The sequence below is a fragment of the Perognathus longimembris genome, chromosome 6 (assembly GCF_023159225.1).
Source record: "Perognathus longimembris pacificus isolate PPM17 chromosome 6, ASM2315922v1, whole genome shotgun sequence".
Classification (NCBI taxonomy): domain Eukaryota; kingdom Metazoa; phylum Chordata; class Mammalia; order Rodentia; family Heteromyidae; genus Perognathus; species Perognathus longimembris.
The window spans coordinates 81,840,544-81,861,627 of NC_063166.1; positions in this window are offsets into that span (position 1 = coordinate 81,840,544).

The following is a 21,084-nucleotide window of genomic DNA, read 5'->3' on the forward strand; positions in this document are numbered from 1 at the left end:
GACCAGACCAACCAATGGTTTTTAGGCCAGCTGAAGAATGTTTGTCCTACCCCAGCACCAGCAGCTAACACCTAGCTTATTCAGAAGGGTGAGATTCAAAGCCAGCACAGGTAGAAAGAAAGGTCTGAGAGGATAACCCTCAAAAATCCCAGTTGGAGTCGTAGCTCAAGCAATAGAGAACCAGCAAAAATGCCAGTTGGAGTCATGGCTCACAAGGTAGAAAACCAGCAAACCTCAGTACTGTCCCCTTCCCCCCCCCCCAAAAAAAAAACAGCAAAAGGATGTTCTAAGAACAATAGAAAGTCATGGACTGGTTTTTAAAAGGTTTTCTGAAAAGATCACTCTGGCTAGGAGACCTGGAGGAGAGAGAACGCAAGAGAATAAATAGGCTAATATTCCGGCATTATTGTGACTGGGATGTTGGCTATGAGCCAGGCGCAGAGGTGGGCAGATTTGAATAAAATGGGAAGAGTTAAAGGAGCAGCTATGAGCGGTCGAGATACATGGCAAGACCGCTGTGGAAATCCACGAGTGTGGCCGTGTCTCTATGTTGGGATCACAGTCTTACACATGCCCAGTTCCCAAACTCTTCCGAGTCTGTCTTAGAGAGTAGAGATGGCATCTGCTCTCCCCATCATTCACCTTGGGATGCGAACTGAAGGCCTTGCACTCGGGGGGGGGGGGGTGGGGGGGTTGGGAGGGACTCAGTGAGACTCCCGGCGGGTGTGACCCCAAATGCTGCCACGTTATCCAGGCTCGTGCAGGCTCCAGCCCTGAGATCTTGTACCAAACCTACAGACAATGCACAGACATGGCAGCGGAAGCATGGGCTACCCCTTGGCAAAGCACTGGCGTGAACCATTAGAGATTATTTCAATACGTAGAAGCAGATTCAAGCTGACTTTTTCCTTTAATGGACCTAGAAACAAATGTTGTCCTAATAATTCCCAGTAGGATTCCATTTAGAAACAAACAATAGACAAAGTTGGCTTGATCAAAATTTTCCAGACGTTTCAAAAGGAGAACAAATCTTTGGAATACAATTAGAGAACATATGGCCTGATTTTGCAACCTACTATAAAGTTAAATAACAAAGATGGCATGTTGGTGGCCACAATCCACACACAGATCAATGGACCCAAGACCAGATGCCGAAACCACACTCATACGTGAGGCTTGCGTGCATTTAGATACATGGCATAACGTTCACCACGCATATACACAGTTGGCTATTTTACATAGAGGCCAACAGGATCCAGTGATAGAGAAAACCCTTTAACAAGTGAAAATGGAACAACTAGACATAGATGTGGGAAATACAAGTGTCCCAGCCCCTATGTGTCATCATCAGAAAAAAAAGAAAACTACTGGGGACCAGTCATAGCCCTAAACATGGCTTCCTCAGACCACAGAAAGAAATACCCAGAAAACTAAAAAAAAAATTAATTGATTAATTAAACTTCATCAACAACAAATCTTCTTGCCTATCATAAGATACCATTAAGAAAATGACTAGGTTAACAGAATTTCAAAAACTACTCACAAAACATTTCTAAAAAATAATTTGTATTCAGTGTGTAGCTACAACTTTTATGAAGCATGTTTGCAATTCAATATCAAAACCCCAAAAGAACTGTTTCTTAAAAGGACAGAAGATTTGAATAGTCATTTCACAAAGGAAGATTTCATAGGTACGGGATGGTCAATAAGCAAGCTAACAAGGCTTGACTACTGACTATGAGGTAATTGCAAATTAAATTTACAGTGGGCTACTACTACCTGCCCCTTAGAGTGCACAAGTAAAGAGGACTGGGCAAGATTTTGGAGTAACTACAGTTCTATATATTGTTTATGTGAATGTACAATAATATAAACCCTTTGGGAAATGTGCTGTTAGTGTCAAAGAAAATGGGAGATGAAATTACTCACAAGAAATGAACACACAAGCCATTCAAAGCTTGGTTTCCAGTGGTATTATAGAATGGCAGGCATTCACCAACAGTGGAATATTATTCAGCAATGACAGGAAGAAAACGATCAACTCCTATCACACGAATGAATCTCAAAACACAATTTGGGTTAATAGAAACCTTCTACAGAGTGTATAATTCCTTACACATGGGGTTTGCTACAATTCTACGCACATAGCAAAACCAGTCTACAATGAAAAGGAAATCTGGCAGCATAACCACCTCCCACTAGAGGTGGGTGTTGGGAGGAGACATGAGGAAATGTCCTACATTGATAGAAATACCTCCTAATGAGAATTTAGGTTTTGCAGGTTTATTGGCTTTCAGTGGCCGCTGTAATAAATAAACACCAGTTTACTGCCTTAAAATAATTGAAATTTATTTTCTAATTATTGTAAAGGTCAAAAGTCCAAAATCAATCTTATTGGGTGAAGCCAAAGTGTCCTATAACAAATCTTCTTTGAGGGACCCTAGGGGAGAACAGAGATGGTTGCTTTTCAGATTGGAGGAGCTGCTCGTGTTCCCAGGCTCATGGCATCTTCTTTCATCTTCAAGGCCTGAAACTGGCATGTTCATGTTCCTCTGTGTGTCTCTGCCTCGCTCCCTCCCTCTGTGTTTCCCCCCCTCTCCCTCTGTGTCTCTCCCTCCCTCCCCCTCTCTCTGCATTTCCGGATTCCTTCCTCCATCCTTCCCCTGACATCATTATGTCACATCCAAACTCTCTTTAGTATATGTCAAATCCCCACCTTCCCCTCTCTTAGGGAAAGACAGAGTCACTATAGCACACCCAGATAACCCACGGTAGCTTTCTGTAGACAGAATTTCAGAGTTTTACCATGTTATCCTATATTATGGGTGATTTTCCATGTTTATATTTGCATTCGTATTGGGTCTATCGATTTATTTTTTATTATAAGGCTACATAAAAATGAGAACAAATTCAAATGCTTATGATAATATGAATGACAATAGCATTGATAGCATTTTATTTTACATAAAATTAAGAAAAAGATACATAAGGAGAAATACCCTAAGATCTTTTCCCCCTTCCCAAGTCATTTGCTTTTCTTGTAAGAAGATGGTTAGAAATAGAAAGTCCAGCAGATCTCTCCGCTGTGAGTTCCACAAGGGTGAGTGAACTCGTTGAGATGTGACAAATATTACATCTTGACTGAGCATGGATGGACACATTTGCTTATCACTATTTCCTAAACAGTACAGTAAGAACTGCTTGCATGGCATTTGTACTTTATTCAGCATTAAATACAGAAGCAATAAACATTCAGTAAAAGCCAGACTTGCAATTATGAGCTTTCATCTCTCCCATATCAGCATAGTACTCTTTCAAGATGCTAAGCAGTGATACTGGACCACAGAGTCCGGCCAGTCACATGATCAGAGGGAAATTCCTGTGGTCCTTTCCAATGTGCTGTGTTGCTAAACTGGGCCACTGATAGGTTAGGAATATTAGGTGATATTTTTGACCTAAGACGGATGTATTGAGACTCTACACTGTCATACATCAAGAAGCATCACGATAGCTTCTTGCTTTAAGCAGTTTAATACCAAACATACCCGTTGCCTCCAAACTGAGAGGCTATTTCTCCCTGACTCCCATCTTTTCATCTGCAATGACTTTGGCAGTTTATTTTTTATAATAATTCTACTACCTACAGCATATACTAGTCTCAATGTAAAAGTGATTGGATTATATTATGCAGACCTGTTTTCTCTCAGGTCTTAATATCAAGTTAGGATTTCAGGGTTTTCCCTATGACAGAATTAAACATGCTGACTATGTATGAATTGTGTACTTCTAATAGTTAATATAATTTAATCCAAGACTATTACTAGCTTAATTGGGTTTACTTGTGCCTTGGCTTAAGGTCTAGGATATAATAAACTTAAAGGTCTGAACACAGTGAGGTTAATTATGCTTAAAAACTGCAAGCCAGCTAGTTTTAGGTCCATTACACGCGCGCACACACACACACACACACACACACGAAAAAAGAACCAATGAAATTCTTATATAAAGGAAGTGAAATCACACATTCCTTCTCAAGTCTGTGTGCCACTGAAGCTCCAGATTTAACAGCAGTGTTTGCTCTCCTCTTCCCTCATGATAGTTTCTGCCAAATTATTTGTCCTCGAGGGCAATTCAGCTTACTGCTCTGCTCAAAATGGCTCCCCAGTGTCTATGAAATTAAGTAGAAGCTCTTCATTGTGACTTTCAAGAATTTTCTAATTTGATCCCAATTTATCTGCACATCATTGCCCACTACTCTAGCAGTATCTCTAGCTTAATAGATTAGACATATTAATTATTGTATCCCCCCCCCTCCAATTCTCAGGCAGTTTCTCATCTTAGAGACACCATGAATGAGCACACCTTCCTCTGGCTTGAAGGCCTTCATACTCTTCCAGAATCTTGCTGTTCCTCCTGGTCTTGGTGAACGATGTGGACATCATTCCCCAGGAAAGGGAATAGTCATGCTGTGCCCGAGATCAGCAGAGGAATCGCCCAGCATCGCTGGAGCCAGTAGCTGGTCTTTTGTGGTTGTTTTCATTAGTCTTGTGTGTACATTTTCCACCAATGAAGAGTTAATAGATTGAGTAGTTCAGCACAACCCAAGGAACTCATTCAATGGGGACACACCATGTCAGAGAACCTAGAGGTTGTTGGGGTCTTCTGGGTCCAAAGCACCAAAAAGCTTTGCCTTAGTCATGTATCTTTTGTCCCATCAGCTGCTACGGCCAGAAGATTGGGCTCTAAGAGCACAAGAACGCATTCAGACTGGAAAAGATCCGCTCTGAAAAAGAGATCTGTAGGACAGCAAGCTTTGAAGAACCGTGGATGGTTTTCCGTTGTGTCCCAATTTAGTGTCCTCAGAACCATGATGAGGAAGGAGAGAGAGAGAGAGACGGAAAGAGAGACAGAGAGACAGAGAGACAGAGATCTTCTTTCCTTATTTGTGAAGAAACAGAGGAGAGTATGAGATTAGTGATAAAATGGAAGCCTGACACACAAGACATCATTGGCAGAGATCTAAACACAATCCTGAGTGAAAGAAGTTTGATGCACTAGAGTGCATAACTGCCTGGATTTATTTATTTACAAGCGCAGTCTGAAACAGCTAAATCTAATCTACGGTGATAGTAATCAGACAAGCAAATGTCTCACTGGGGAGACAGGAGGTGGTAGGAAAGAAAACGTTGGAGGATGACAGTGGTTTCCATCTTAATGTGGTAAGGATTGCATAAGTATGCATATTTATGGAAGAGCATCACACTTCATCCCTTGACCATATGCAATCACAGTAAGGACATATTTCTCCGACATTTAAAATGGGATTGAGAGCACTCATGCAAACTCTAATGTTATTTTCCTCATGTTCAAGTGCATTGTCTCATTTCCACAGGGCTTGAGGGTCCTGATCTCTAAGAATGCTCTCTGCCATCAGAATTTCTAGCTGCAAAGCCCAGGTATACCAGTTTCATGCTTTCTGACGTTGGACACATCACTCGAACACTCCTAAGTTTGAGGCCGTTCCATTCAAAGACCAGCACACCAGTATAAAAACTCCATGGAATTGTGTAGAAGATAAAGTTAATGACAGGATGTATATAGAACCCTTGATATCAAGGACTAAGTATTTCCTGAGTCATTAGCCGAAGCAGTGGTCTGAGCTTTAAGTATGATGAGAGGAAGGACTGTGCTTACACAGGCTTGCCACGGTGACCTGTAGGAGGGATGTGAATGTTGAATGGGGATCAATAGGCGCGATGGTCCCCAAACGTCAATACGATAGCGTATTTTGGTTGGGAAAAACCACTGTCTTGATGACTCTAAACGCATGGTGTTGTTTCTGGAATAATATGAAATCTGTAGACACACTGCAGACCAAGCAGGAGGATTCAAAACAGGTTCTGACATTGCTCTTCGAGGTGACTTCGGTGGAGAATTCTGAGAAATAGCATGATATAAATGTTGCTCAACTGAATTGAAATGCGTTCTAGACCACTTGAGATTTTCAGATGGGTGGAGGGAGATTCTGCTAGTTGGTTAGGGTTTATCAGCTTGATGAGATTCATCTACTTAATCTATTACCTCCTTGAATGTTAAGAAGAGAAGGACTAGCAATTCTTTGCCCCATGCTTAAAAACAGGAGCAGGACTAGTATTTGTTTATAGTTTTTTTTAATTAATTTTTTAAAAAGTCAACAGCAAACAGTGGATGGAACCAACAAGCCACTGCCTGGCTTCTTTTGCAAAGTAGCTGCTCATTAATTTTTGATTGTTTCTAATCAAACACCCTGTGCATGCCAGTTCCCTAGCAGTGAAGGCTTTGGGGAAAACAAGATACTAAGGACCAGCAGTGCTCCCTTCGCGATCTGAGAATTCACCTTGATTAACATTGCTCCCCCCCCCCCCGCCCACAGTGCTACAGATATTATACACACAAATCCTGACCTGCAAAAGAACTTCTAGATATACAAACCCAAACAAGCCAAATCCCTCTCCAATCTGTAAGTCCTTGAAGAGATGATTGTGGACAGCACGCTTTCTCCCGGGGTGACAGTAAAACCTGGCCCTTTGGAATTTGGAAATGCTGATTTCATGCAGATGGAAATTGCCAAGATAGGACAGTGTGCGACACAAAAAGCCACTGGGTTAGCCTGGTGCAGGTGCTTCCTGAATCCCAATAGCAGAGCTCTTCCTGGGCATCAGCGTAAGCATCTCTGACTGAGGCCGGTCGCTGCTGTGACACAGGAAACTCAGCCCGGGCTCAGCGCCTCCTCGCTCAGCCCCATCTGCCTCACAGCTGAGCTTCCAAGTCAGCCATGTGGAGAGCGTTCATGACTCACCTCTAGGGCCAGTGATTCTTCCTATGTGCTTCACAATCGTGCGTACACTCAACGTGTTTTCACTGCCTCCCTCTCTCCACAGTGTCGTTCTGCAGCTGAGAGGAGGGATGGTGACTCCGTGGGCTGCTCCACCATCTAGCAGCAGCCGCCTCCAGTCATCCATCGACTTCTCCATAACTCTGCCTCCTCTAAACGGGTTTTGGTGGTGACCCCAAGCTCCTGGAGCGCTGTGAGGATGAAATGATTTAACATCCATGAAGCACTGAGAAGGTCCACAATGGAAAACAAGGTCTCAATCATGGAGAGACAAGAAAGAAGTCCAAGGCAAGTCCAAAGATGACCCATACTTGGAACTTGGCAACCTAGCATGTTCATAGTAAGTTATAAATATCTGAGCTGTGTATAACTCTGGGCTAAAACTATCAATGTGTATTTTTTTTGTGAGCCAGTTCTTCCTTCAGCCTATGTAAGACATGTGTGAAAAGCAGGAAGAGGCTAAGACTCATGTGTGAGGTCTACTCACTTCAGGAGTGACCCTCCAGCAGCATACAGAATGCTGGAGGACAGCAAAGGATTAGCAGGGAGTTGTGGCTACCATGGTAGTTTTCAATGGGGTAATGTCTGGAAACTGATGGTCACAACCCAGAATTTAGGGTGGAGGTTGCTGACTAATGGAGAGAGACCAGAGTAGATGTTAAGACTATTGTGGGGCACAGAACAGCTTCACATCAAAGAATTACCCAGGACTCAGTAGAAATAACAAGGATGAGAAGCCCATCTAGGAGGAAAGAACTGGGACTTTGCTAAACTTACAGGACAAACTTGAGAGAGAGAGAGAGAGAGAGTCCATTTTAAAATACCAACACACTAGAGGAGAGTTATGGTAGAAAGTTATAGGTTGTTTCTACTTCTAATGATGGGAAACTATCTAGAGCAACCATGGGACACTACCAAGTGATAGCTTTAACATGTTGACCTAAGCTGGGTACTGGTAGCACACGCCTGCAATCCTAACTACTTGTAAGCCTGGAATGAGAGGGTGTTGGCTTGAGGCCAGCCCGAGTAGAAAAATCCATGAGACCCTTCTCAAGCAATACCCGGATACAGTGGAGTGCACTTGATATTCCAAGCAACACGGGAAGCTGAGCTTGAGGAGACCATGGTTCTAGGCCAGCAGCCAGGTAGAGACTCTGTCTCCACAGAGGGAATCTGGGTACCATGATGCCATCAGGAAGAGGGATGCCTACAGTAGGTGGATCCCAGCTCAGTATGTGCTCCAGTGTGAGAAACAAAACCCTGTCCTAAAAAGAAACAGTGGGAAATGTCTGGAGGGTGGCTCAGGGGCATCGCACCACTCCAGCAAGTGAGAGATCCTGAGCTCAAAACCTTACACCAGGAAAAGGAAAAGACCATCCCAGCATATTACAATTCATCCTCTGCTCTCTTGTCTTGTAACATGATCTATTTTACATTATCATTTCTTCAAATGGATAAAAGTTAAAAGGGTGGAGGAGTCAGGGGTTAAAGTGACATTCTGATATACAAGGTTTGGGCAATCTCCCCAAGACTCTATAGGAAATGTTTGAGTGTTATGTTATTATATCATACTATATTGTATAGAGGCCTAAATTGCACATAAAACAATTCCAAGAACTGTGCTTAACTCTAATCTGATTTTTTTAGAGTACCACACCAACTGCTAAAATGAAGCAGATATTTTATCAACTGGGGCTCCTACTAATTACCCTGTTGCTCTTATTAAAAATTACTCACTGAAGCATCTGTTCCAATTTCCGCAACACAAGGAAAAGGTTTGTTCGCATGCTTTTTTTATTTTTAGAATGAACCGTGAAACGACAACACATGAACACGCCCTGCTAAAATAAGCATTTGTCTTGGGAAGGCAAATTTATGGCTTCTGTAAATCTGGGTTTAAGTACACCAAGTCTCTTAAACTCAATGACTGATTGATGATCTGTGTAAACACCACCCATCAAAGTGGGAGAGTTTATTTAATTAGTCACAAGCTCCTTTTCTTCATGGCAGCTGAGTTGGGCACTTCTTTTCTCTCTCTCTCCCTCTCTCTCTATTTTGTGAGAAAATCTCAGTGTGCAATACTAGAGCTGACATTCATTAAATGGTGATTCTGTACATCCTCACAGAGATAAAATTTCTATTTGTCGATTGTAACTCAAAAACATTGGAATAGAAAAAAAAATAAATAAGAGTGAGCCCTAATGTAAACTAAGCCTTTGGGTGAGAATGCGGAGCCAACGCAGACTTACCAGTTTCAAGGAGGACCCTGCTGTGGGGTGGGTGCTGGCAGCTGGCAGGAGACAGGGCCTGTCTGGGGTCAAGGGCACTGTGGGAATTTCAGATTTTCCTTTGAATTTTGCTATGAATCCGAAGCTTCTCTAAAATAACCTCTAAAGGTACATTTAAAAAATTCTGTCAGGGGCTGGGGATATGGCCTAGTGGCAAGAGTGCTTGCCTCGTATACATGAGGCCCTGGGTTCGATTCCTCAGCACCACATATACAGAAAACGGCCAGAAGTGGCGCTGTGGCTCAAGTGGCAGAGTGCTAGCCTTGAGCAAAAAGAAGCCAGGGACAGTGCTCAGGCCCTGAGTTCACGGCCTAGGACTGGCCAAAAAAAAAAAAAAAAAAAAATTCTGTCAAGTATGTCAGATTAGCAAATCCACAATGTAATTGTACTGGTAGGACCTAAAGGACAATTTAGGACTTCTAGCATGTAGCAAACACACGGCGGCCTAATGGGGGACTTGCGTTAAGCTCAGTAATTGAGTGGCTTCATTTTAAAGTTACAAGTACCTCAGCCAGGCATAATTCTAAGACAGCCCGTGGTGAGTAATTCATTTGTCCAATCCCCACCCCTGAGGACATGATAGGGCAGTGCAAATCTTCTTAGGTCTAGTCCAGTGAGACAGAACCATCACGGGAGAGTCAGATAAAGCAGATTTATCACTCGCAGCCATGCAGGGAGAAGCCTAGCTTCCAGTACACACTAGTCCCTCAAGTCTGAAGGGGGTCTGGTCAGGGCAGACAAGTATCTCCTGCAAGTACTCCATTCACACTGCAGCTGAGGGACCCTAGCTCTTCTGTGGGTTTGGACTGTTGGAGGACAGTTGGCTCACTACGCAACAGTGCTAAAGACAGTCCCTGTTCTAGGAGGAAAGAAGACAGAGCCAGGGGGTGTTCTAGATGCTTCTTCCTGTTCTGAGGGAGCTGCATATTCTATAGTTCTTCTGAGAGCTACAAATTCATTGTGGAAGAGCTGGGGCAACCAAGACCGTCCAAGGATGGTCCTTATTACTCCTTGAAAATTGGAAAGGTTTTGTAGCTATAGTTTAAAACTCCTTAAATTAATCAAAGGTGTTTATGTCAGGTAGGCTTGATCTAATCGATCAAGTCCTCCCCGGAAAAAGTAGAAAACCTGTAAAAAACCAATATTGAGTAATGAACTCAGTAAGACAAAAATAAAGTCTCCCAACAAAGAAAATTCTGAAATAAGATGACTTCATAGATGCATTTTATGAAATTTTAAAAACTTAATATTCAGAAGACAGAGACAGAAAGATAACCAGGTTCCTGTCCATCCTCGGTTACAGACTGAGACCCTGTCTCAAAACCTGAAACTACATTTGTTTAAAAAAAAAAGATAAGAACAGGGGAATGAGGGACGAGGTAACAAACAGTACAGGAAATGTATCCAATGCCTAATGTATGAAACTGTAACCTCTCTGTAATTCAGTTTGATAATATAAATATATAAAGAAAAAGAAAAAGGAGAAAGAGGAGAAGGTCAGTGTCACCCTAATGGCAAAATAGGACAAGGATGCAAGAATAATAAAACAGGAAGCTACAGACCAGTGGCCTTCATGGACTGAGACATAAACATTCCCAACGAAACACTAACACACTGAATGCAGAGGATATCCTTCATGATCAAGGGGGGGGGGGGGCAAGTATGGCTCAACACATACAGGTGAAGAATGGAATCAGGAGAAGAGGTGGAAGGTCAAAGCGACACTGCAGCACAGGAGATGCATTTGATCAAATTCCACATCCATTAATTATTTTTTAAAAATTCTCCCAGCAAATTAAAGAACAAGTGTTCATCAACTCAATAAAGCAACACATGACAAACCTATGATCAACAGCACCTTGAGTAGGCCAAGTAAATGTATTTTCCTTTAGGTCTGGAATTAGACAAGCATATATGCATTCATCAATTTTATTCAACATGGTAATAGAAGTCCTAGACAGAGCAATTAGGCATGACAAAGAAATCAAAAGCATATGAATTCAGGAAGATGAAAATAGAATTCTCTTTATTTGTAGACAAAATGATCTTACGTATTAATAATATTAATAATAATAGTTCATCACACACATGCACATGAAAACCTTTTCAAATGGATGAATTAATTCAGTTAGAATCCAACATTGCCATACACCATTAATGAACTTTTCACAAAAGAAAAGTTAAAAGAAATCTCGTTCACAATCACTACAAAAATAAAATAACCACAAATAAACTTACCCAAGAAAGTAAACTATCTCTTCAATCAACAGTTTAAAACATTCATAAAGAAATCAAAAGGGACAGAGAAAGGAAAAGATACAGATTTTCATGATTCTGGAGAATTAATATTGTGAAAAATCAAAGAGATCTTCAGATTCAAACCAATTCTCATCAAAATACCAATGATATTCCTCACAGAGATAAATAAAACAATCTTACAATTCATTGAAACCATAAGCTATTCCAGATACCCAAAGGAGTCATCAGCAGGAAAAACGGAAATGATGGGATCACAAGACTTCACCTCAAAACATGCTATAAGCTGGGAATGTGGCTTAGCAGTAGAGCGCTTGCCTTGCATGCACGAAGCCCTGGGTTCGATTCCCCAGCACCACATTAACAAGAAAAAGCCAGAAGTGGCGCTGTGGCTCAGGTGGCAGAGTGCTAGCCTTGAGCAAAATGAAGCCAGGGACAGTGCTCAGGTCCTGAGTTCAAGCCCCAGGACTAGCCAAAAAAAAAAAAATGCTATAAAACTATGGTAGCTATTAAAATGGTGCAGTAGTAGTCATAGTACTAGTTGAAACGTGGGCACACCTATGATCTCCAGACACTGCTATGGGTAAAGAGTCTTGGCAGAGGGAAAATCACTCGAGAACATCGAACACAAGTACTTTCCATGTGAAGTCACTTTGGAGAGTATACCGGATGAGGAAACAACAGGAGCGAGGAGAGGAAGGAATGGCGCTGTTGATGGCTCTTTCCCATGAGACTGGCCTGGGTGCTCTCCAAAGAGTGATCCCACACCCCGGAGGCTTCTCACCAAGCTCCTCGCTGGCGGCAGGACAAGACGTGGTGCCTCAGAGTCTGAGAAACAGCAATCAGGATCTCTATCAGCTTGCCCCCGAGGGTGCTACCCCCGGAGCCAGCGTGGAAGGCGAGCCTACAAACCACCCAGGGATCCCGCAGTCTTCACGGGGGACCGGATCTCATCGATTCCTCGTGGGGGTCTACGCGTGGAAGCCTTGGAGCAAGACTGGAGAGTGGGAAAAGAAAGAACAAATCCGTTCTCTTGCTGGAAAGGATATCCTTTCAGCAACATTGACATTGCAGCTCCCCCCACCCACCTCTGCTTCATTCACGGCCCCTTGTGCATGATAGAATTTCCTGAAGTCAGTGAGTGTTCACAGGAATCTCAGCCTCCAAGATGATGTTCTGCCTTCCATGAGAAAAAGAATCTAGATTTTCTTTCCACACCAAGTTTATTTTGAGCACGATCTATGAGCAAGGATATATAATGGTAAACAAAAGCCTTGACTCGGGGCGCGGTGGGTCTCACATGAATTAATGTGGAAAGTAAGCTTTTACTTTACCTTTTCCCCAAAACGGAGAGATAACTCCATCATACATGAGTGTGTATATATATATATATTTTTTTATTTTTATTTTTATTTTTACCAACTGTTAAAAAGATACGATGAGATCTAGATCAATTTTAGGAGAGAAAGAGCCTTCCATGCCTCTGTGTGTTTCTGGAGAAGGTGGGTGGTTGGAGATGGGACAGATGCCCTGTGAGGGTCCTATAAATGGAACGATACTCCATAGTGTGTGAGAGCTTTTCCTGAGAAATTTGAAATGGGGAATTAAAAATGTTAGTTGGCAATGAGGAGCTATTTCTTCTAGGCTCTCAGATCATCTGGATCTATACCGTCTTGTCCAATAAAACCCATGGCTTTGGGGCTTCTGGAACATGCCTTAGGGGTCTCGTTATTCTAGATAGCCTTCCACTTTAAATCATGGGACACGTATACCATTAATCTGCCAAATAATAATATGTAGCCAGGGCAATGGTAGAATGCCATGATACCTCATATACCAGTAATGCGAGTGAACGCTGGCATTTTTCTGAAAAACCAACTTGAGTTCATCAAATGCCTTAAGATAGTCTTGACCTTTAACCCCTTACTCCGCAGGTGGAAATCTATTCCTGTGCAGCTGAGCACAAAAGCCAGAGACATGAATGCGCACAGATATCCAACCTACATGCTCACACACGTACATGCTCACACACATACATGCTCACACACGTGGCTCTACCCATATGATGCCATGTTGAACCAACACAGGAAAAGCACAGTTTTGAAAATATTTAGTGGCAAGGGGGAAGTAATCCTCACAGGGATGCCGAACCAATGAAAACCATGGCTCAAACACAAACGTGATCCCAATGAGACTATCTGCAGAAAGGAAGAGTTGTAAATTAAGCTATATATCTACAGAAAGTTTACCAGGAAATCAGCAGTGGTATTGTTATCTGAGAAGTACAAATATTCTTCTCTTACATTGTTCTTTTATTTTTCTAACCTATATTTTCGGGTGTTGATAGCATTTTATAATCAGAGCCAAAAATAAAAATCATCAAACAAGAACTTGGAAAATGAGTACATGTAACACACTGCTCTCTATTAATGAAAAAAGTAACTTCATAATAATGTAATAATAGAACTAACTTAAAACAGAATTTCTCATTTTTAACCACCATAGATAGTTGGAATTTTTTTTTATATGAACTTGTTTATTTGCCACTAACTTACCAAAGAGATTTCAAGCATTTAATTGGGAATCCACTAGAACTGGGCTTTATTGGTAGGCATTGTCCCTTAATTTAATTCGACTCTTTTTTAAAAATAATAATGACATTTATGAACTCACATAATAGAACTTCTAGAACTAGTGCAGCCCTCTGTCACAGCGCAGCTCTGACACTGTCTCTGAGCTGTTCTCACAGTGAAGACAACAGAGTAGTAGCACACAGAAAGCCCCATGTGCATAGGTAGATGGTAGACAAGGCTCTCTTCTTCCCTCACAAGTGTGGGGGAAGGGCTCGGGAAAGCTAGCAATTAGACTTTCCCTTCTGTGGTAGTTCTAAACGAACCACTGGATTTATTTCTGAGTCAATCAATAGTAGGAAGAGAATCGAAACAAGAGCGGTTATGGAAGAGCCTCATCGGGCTACTCCTCTGACTGACTAGGTAGAAGCCCTGTCTTTTGGAATTTTGTTAAACTCTTGAGTAAAAAATAACAAAACAAAAAAAAAACCCAGACATCTAATTTGTTTACAATGATTTACTAGCCCCTACATTTCTAAGCTAGATAGCAATAGATGACCATTTTAAGTAGTAAATTATTTTTAAAAGGAACATTAACCTAATTCCAAAATCTGTCAACTCTCCAAAAATAGCCAGGAATCCATCCACACGTTTGTCCTCCAAGTGTTGATGAGGTGCTAGTGTGGCTGAGAATATAGGATCCTCAATTTCAAGTAAACATTGCTCTAATATTGTGCAAGGCACTGCAGAGTAGATATGAGATGAAGAAAATACACCTGTCCTGACTTGCTAACAGTTTTCCTGTGAGCTAATAAATATACTAAGTAACAGAAAAAGGTCAGCAGTGAATGGCAGAGACCCAGCTATAGAATTCCAGAATGAAAAGACAAGAAAACAAAGAATCTGGATCTATAAAATGTCAAATGAAAAACAATAACCAGAAATTCAATGAAGAATGATGCATTGCCATCATAAGCTTTTAACTCAGAATAGATCATAGGATAAACTCTCCAGCACTGAAGTAAACCATCAGAAACAACACTTGATAGAAATAGCCCAAAGTCACATTTACAACTCTCTTTGAGTTGTGTTTGATGGTACGGCTAGTAATGAACAGAGTCACATGAAGGGAGGGAAAAAAACCCTCTGGCTATGCATAACTACAATCAGACTACAACTTAATGTCTCCAAGCCAAACAATGAAAGCTAAGAACAATCCCTAATCATGTGAGCAATAGAAAATGTTGAAGGTAGAAAGCCTCAGCAGGAAGAGAAAGGCTTGTTTGCTCACCGTGGAGAGAAGGGATCCCGCAGTGGAAGAATCCAGTGGGAAACATGACAAAAAATAATCTAACAAATCATCAGAAGAGATATAATTTTGAAGCCTCCTCAAAGCTCAGGGTTTTACCTGCTACCATAGTTCACTCATTTACCTGTGGAGAATCTATAATGAAATTTCACAAGAGAGTATCATAACTGAGAAACGGAGGGTCTTTGGAGCAGGGAGAATGTAGTAGGCAGAAAAAAAAATGGGCTCTCCTGGAACCTGCGTTCTAATCCATGCATGGCCAAAGAGTTTTGTAGCTGTCATCCAGGGAAGGGTCTTAAAGGGAGAAGGTGATCTTGGGTTACCCGGGTAGGTGCCATGTCTGTCACCCCAAGAGTCCAGGTGTCCAGGAGATTTAGAGACAGAAAGCTTTGAAGACACAAAGCTGCTGGTTTTGAAGATGGAAAGGGGAGCCACGAGTCAAGGAATGCTGGCGACCTCAGAAGCTGAAAGCGGCGTCAAACCCTGGCGAAACACAGCTGGTTTCAGCTGGGCTGTATCAACCTGCAATCGAAAAAAAAAAAAAATGCTCTCCTCCTCCATGGCCTCCCATGAATATCAGCTCCCGCTGCTTTCCATGCCACGGGGCCACATGTCCAAGCTCCAGCCAAGGAGATGTGAGTAAAACACTGGTCAAGACCATTAAGACCCATCCTGGGGGGGGGGGGGGAAATAAAGAAAGAAATCTCTCCCCTGGCTCTCTCTTGCACATCTGGAGCTAGGATCTGAACTGGACCATGGAAGCAGAGATGGCCTTGGAGGAGCAAGGCAGAAGGGGTTGCATTCCAGGTTGCAAGCATTTGGCACAGTAAGATGCCACCTTCATCCAAGCAACTGTTATTTGAAGTTTCTCGAGTTTTCTTACACTTGGATAATTTCTTAACTAATACAGGAATCAGTGCTCCCCAAACCATTATTGTATCTTTCTTGTGTGTTAGTGAAAAAACAATGACAATAATAATAGCGAATGTTACTGGCCCTTACAAACTTGCTTATTCTTTGCCTACATTGACTAAAGTATTTTTGACAAAAACTCTAAGAAATAAATGCCACTGTCTCCATTTTTTTCCCATTGGAAACCTGAGTTCCTGGGATTTAATGCTCCCTGGACATACCAGTGCTTTTATTTATCTCTCAAGTCTTTTGGTGAGATATCTATCAAGGGCTTTTAGGAATAAAACAACCATTCATAACGGGAAAACAAGGCAGGTTGATTTACAAGGATCCCACTTACAATTGCACTTCAGGTTCAAATTAGATCATAAATTGTGGAGATGATCAAACTTATAACTGAAATTATTTGCATAAAACAGAAATGTAGTGCTTTAAAAAATACATAAATAAGCCAGGCATAATAGCGCGTGCCTGTAATCTTAGCATTCAGAAGGTTAGGGTAGGAGGAGCACAGGTTGCTGAGAGGCCCAATCTACAGAGTGAAGCTTGTCTTGAAAAAATTAAAATAATTAAATACAGTAGATACAAGTGAGATGAACAGAGAAAGCAAAAGACGATGGGAAGTAACAGGAAAAGGAGACAGAGCAAAGGAAGGTATGCAAAGGAAAACCAAGGATTGATTTTCCCTGGGCTTTTTACGTGTGATTTCTGAAAGTTCCAAACATTAAGTCCTAGGAACTGTATTTTATGGCTGCACCTGGCTGACGTTGTAAAGAAGCGGCTTCCCTTGCTGCAGAGGCACCAGCTCTGGTTGGGAACACCTGTCAGCCACACCGCTCTTCCCCGGTGCTAGACTGAGCAAGTGTTTTCAAACTGTGGACCAGAACTGTAGTTTGGATCTTCTATGTCCCCCAAATGCACACACTAAAGGCTTCTTCCCTGTGATGATGCTGTTGAGAGGTGCTGAGGATTTAGAGGAGGTAGGGCATGGTGGGAGGATTTTAGATCACTGGGGGATGTGCCTCCAATGGGGTTAGAGACCAAGGCTCCTCCCACCTTTCCTTATTATCTGTCCGGTGAGAAGAGCATTTCTGCGGTTCCTGCCACAGTAGCTTCACTGGCTACAGGTCCAGAATAAGAGGACCTTCATGGGATATAACCTCCAAAACGATGATCCACATTAACCCTCTTCTGTTTGTAGGTTAATTATCTCAGGTGTTTTGTAATGACGATGGAACACCAACATCAGAGAACAAGGAAGCTGGGGCAGGATCCCACAGTGCCCGTGGACTAGGGAATCTCCCTTCAGATCCTGATGCCCAGAAACAAGAGCGCAGTGGCCTTCCATCCCTCAGATCATTCTTCCTCAACACCATGTGACAGAAGACCAAGAGCCCCAAAGACTAAACACATTCCCGAGACCCCTTTCCACCCTAATGCTCCTGGACATAGGGAGAGGTTACTTTCCCATCGCAGAAAGTGTGGTGAGGTCAAAAATGCATTTAATCAACTAGAGCCACTACCGTAGAGCCACCAGGACCTCTACACCTCTCCCTGGGTACCACCCCACCTCGTTGCCTAAAGGATGCAGATTCCAATGCACACCCATTCCAGGGGACACACTCAAACTACAGCAGATGTAATTATCTCCTTCTGATGGATTATAAACAAAGTTAGAGGTTCTGAAGCAAAGCTTACCAGCTCCAAGTGGGTAAAAACATTCCCCAAAATAAAAATAAAATGAAATATACAATGCCGATGGAATGAAAATTGTAAAATGTAGTTCTAGAAATTCTTTTGCTTGTTCTTTCCCCAAAGACCTTTTTCTCTTCCAGTTGATTATGCAGAGATTAATGCCAAACACTGACCATTCTCTGAATAAGTACAATCTTATTGTTTGACCCATAATGGTAAGAAACACCACCTTGCTAAGGTTAGTCAATGCAAATAAAACCATTTTGCTTTGTAATTTTTTTTTAAATAAGGGTTTGGATTACACAAGCTTCTCCAAAGATATATTTCTTCAATTCACTGTACCAGCATTTATTGAGTGTCTCGTTTGTCCCAGACTATATATAGGTATATTAGAAGTGAAGCTTATGGAATAATGGGGTCCCTAGACCAGGCATGGAAATATTACCCAGTAATCTCCAACGTTGGGAGAAAGAAAAAGAACCTATCCAAATAATGTGCTGTAATTCCCAAGTCTATTAGGCTCTTCCCTGACAACAGGAACCATGATGAAGAACTTGCAAGACACTGTGAATAGCTAAGAATATCTCTAGCTGGAAGACTAAGGGACAGGAAACAGAGCTGAGCGGAGGGTAACTCCTGCCATCCGCTATTTGCTGTGCTGCAAGAAAACACAGACACAGGATACACAAGGGTTCATTAAAATGCATGTCAAACTTGTTCTGGCAGCTGGGATAGAAATTGATAACTGTATGATAATAATCCCTTACTTCTAAACACTTCTTTACAGTTGGGGAAAAAATATATGAGTTTTCCTAGCCTGTTTTATTTGAACTTCACCATAGGCAAAACAAGGCTCATCATGCCTGTTTTGTATGATATGAATATGCTGAAATGCAATCATTATTGGAATTTCATCTTTGCATATTCAAAATGAGTACTCAACCATTTTTCCCCAGCCTTAAGCAAAAGCTTCTAGTGGCAAGAGGCATTTAAACCCAAAACAAACAAAACAAAAACAAAAACATCTTTCTTCATCTTATTCCCTCCCTTCTCTCTCTCTTCCTCATTGTGTATTATCACCTCCTATAACTTATCCCAACAACTGATGACTTTTACCTTAACTTCCATCTAAATCGCATAAAGCTACAGGTGGGGGTGCAGAAATCAACCATCTTCATTACTGCCCCGTGGACTCTTACCACTGATGTAAAAGCTTCGTAACAAACACTGGCTTGATTAACCAGATGACAAGAACTGGAAGGAGACCATTGAAGCTTATGTTTGAGCTGAAGTCTGGAGGGAGACCAGAGATAGCTGGCTCACAATTTCCATCATTTTTCAGGCTCATTTCTTTGGGAAATTGCTCAGCATGGAAGTGACTTACTTATGAGTTGTAAAACTCTACATTGAGCCAAGGAGACTGCTCAGGGATCCTTCTGTCTTTCTCCTAACAGTGGAGTTATGATAAATACAGCTAATCCACATAGTCACTTGCAAGTTGTGGTGTGACTATGTTTTCTCTCCTTTTTTTTTTTTTTTTGTTCTCAGTTACCCAAGGATGAGATTTCTGGGATACATAGTAAGTTTGGCAGCGTGCAGGGAGGAGTTCAAGTCTTGCCACATTTCCTCAAATACTTTGCCATCCATAATCAATGTTTTTGGTGTGTTCCCCTAATTGTAATTTATTTCCACAGATCCCCATGGCAGCTTTGGTTTGCATTTTATTTGCATTCATAGCTTTCCTATCCTTCAACACTGCGAAGCGTCTGTTGAAATCTTGTTGCCTATTTTTTTTTGTTATTTGTCTTCTTGTTGTGTGCCCAGTGTTCTTTCCATATTCTGAATCTAAATCATTTTGTTGGATATAGGGTTTACAAATGCTTTTTCCCAGTCAAAGGCACTGTTTTAACTCTAAGGACCAAATTAAATTCAGCCACACATCTTTGGCCATGATGATAGGGTTCCCTAAGGAAGAAGGAAACGCTGGCTAATGGATGCACAAAACCCCACGCTGACTTCTGAGCTTCCCTTGGCAGAGAGCACTAGGAGTTTCTGGCATCTGGACATGATTGATGGTAGATCAATTTGCCAGCACATTACAGATCTGTCTCCATACTGTTTTGAGATCTAGGGTTTTCTTGTGTTTTCTATTTGTTGTTGTTGTTGTTTTGATTTTTTTTCTGATTGACTAAAGCGTTCAAAGGAATTTAAACCAGCTAAAAACGGAAGTAGACTTTCTTCCAGGAAGCCCCGCAGTCCTCCAGAATGGAAGCAGCATGGGACACCATTCATGGTGGTTTACCCGCATGTAGCACCAAAGGGAATGGCTCTGCTCTGGCTACGTGAGGTGTACGTTCTTCGGATGCTCCAGTCGGCAGAACGCTCCCCAGCCTCGCCAGCAATCATCTTTTCTTCTTTTCTCCAAGTCCCATGGAACTATGTGTCTTCCCACTGTCTAATAGAGATTTTTTTCTCTATTTTTTTTCTCAAAAGTAAACAGAAAGACTCACATTTGAGACCATCCCTTTTTATTCTGCAGATGGCCTTCAGGGATACATCTCAATGGTACTGCGTCATAGAAATTCTTCAAATCGGAGAACTGGTAAGAATATCAAGTTGATTCTGCATGTAGGTTTTACTCTATTGATCTGGAGTGAATAGTAGAGGGGAAAAATACCCACCCCTGAAACTTTTTATTTAAAAGAAAGTACAAAGAGCAGGCTTGTAGAGTCTGTCACAGATATTCTGTTCAATATCTTCTAACGCTCCACCTTCAGTAAATGGAGATCACTTCCCCATGTAGGCCCACTAGAGGTGGGTCACGTTTAGTGACTTGCTCCAAAGGGTGGAGAGGGTGGTGTGCAGAGGAGAATCCGGGTGCTAAGGATGAGTGGCCATCGCCAGCACTGCCAGGCGCCCCTGGCACAGGGACCTGGGAAGGCTCTCTCACCTCTGTGGCCTTCTTCTCCAGCGCCCAGAACAAGGGATACAATGCTCTAAAAGTGAGCCGCACATTAGCCAAACCCAACTGAGGACATCCTGCTGGGAATGAGACCCTTCCAGGCATATCAAACCAAGGCTGGAACATGACCACAGGAGTGAGGTCAGGGGGGACAACATCACACTAAACCTAGGTTGGAGTATACGGCAGAGAAAAGACAGAGACAGTAACAATTTTCA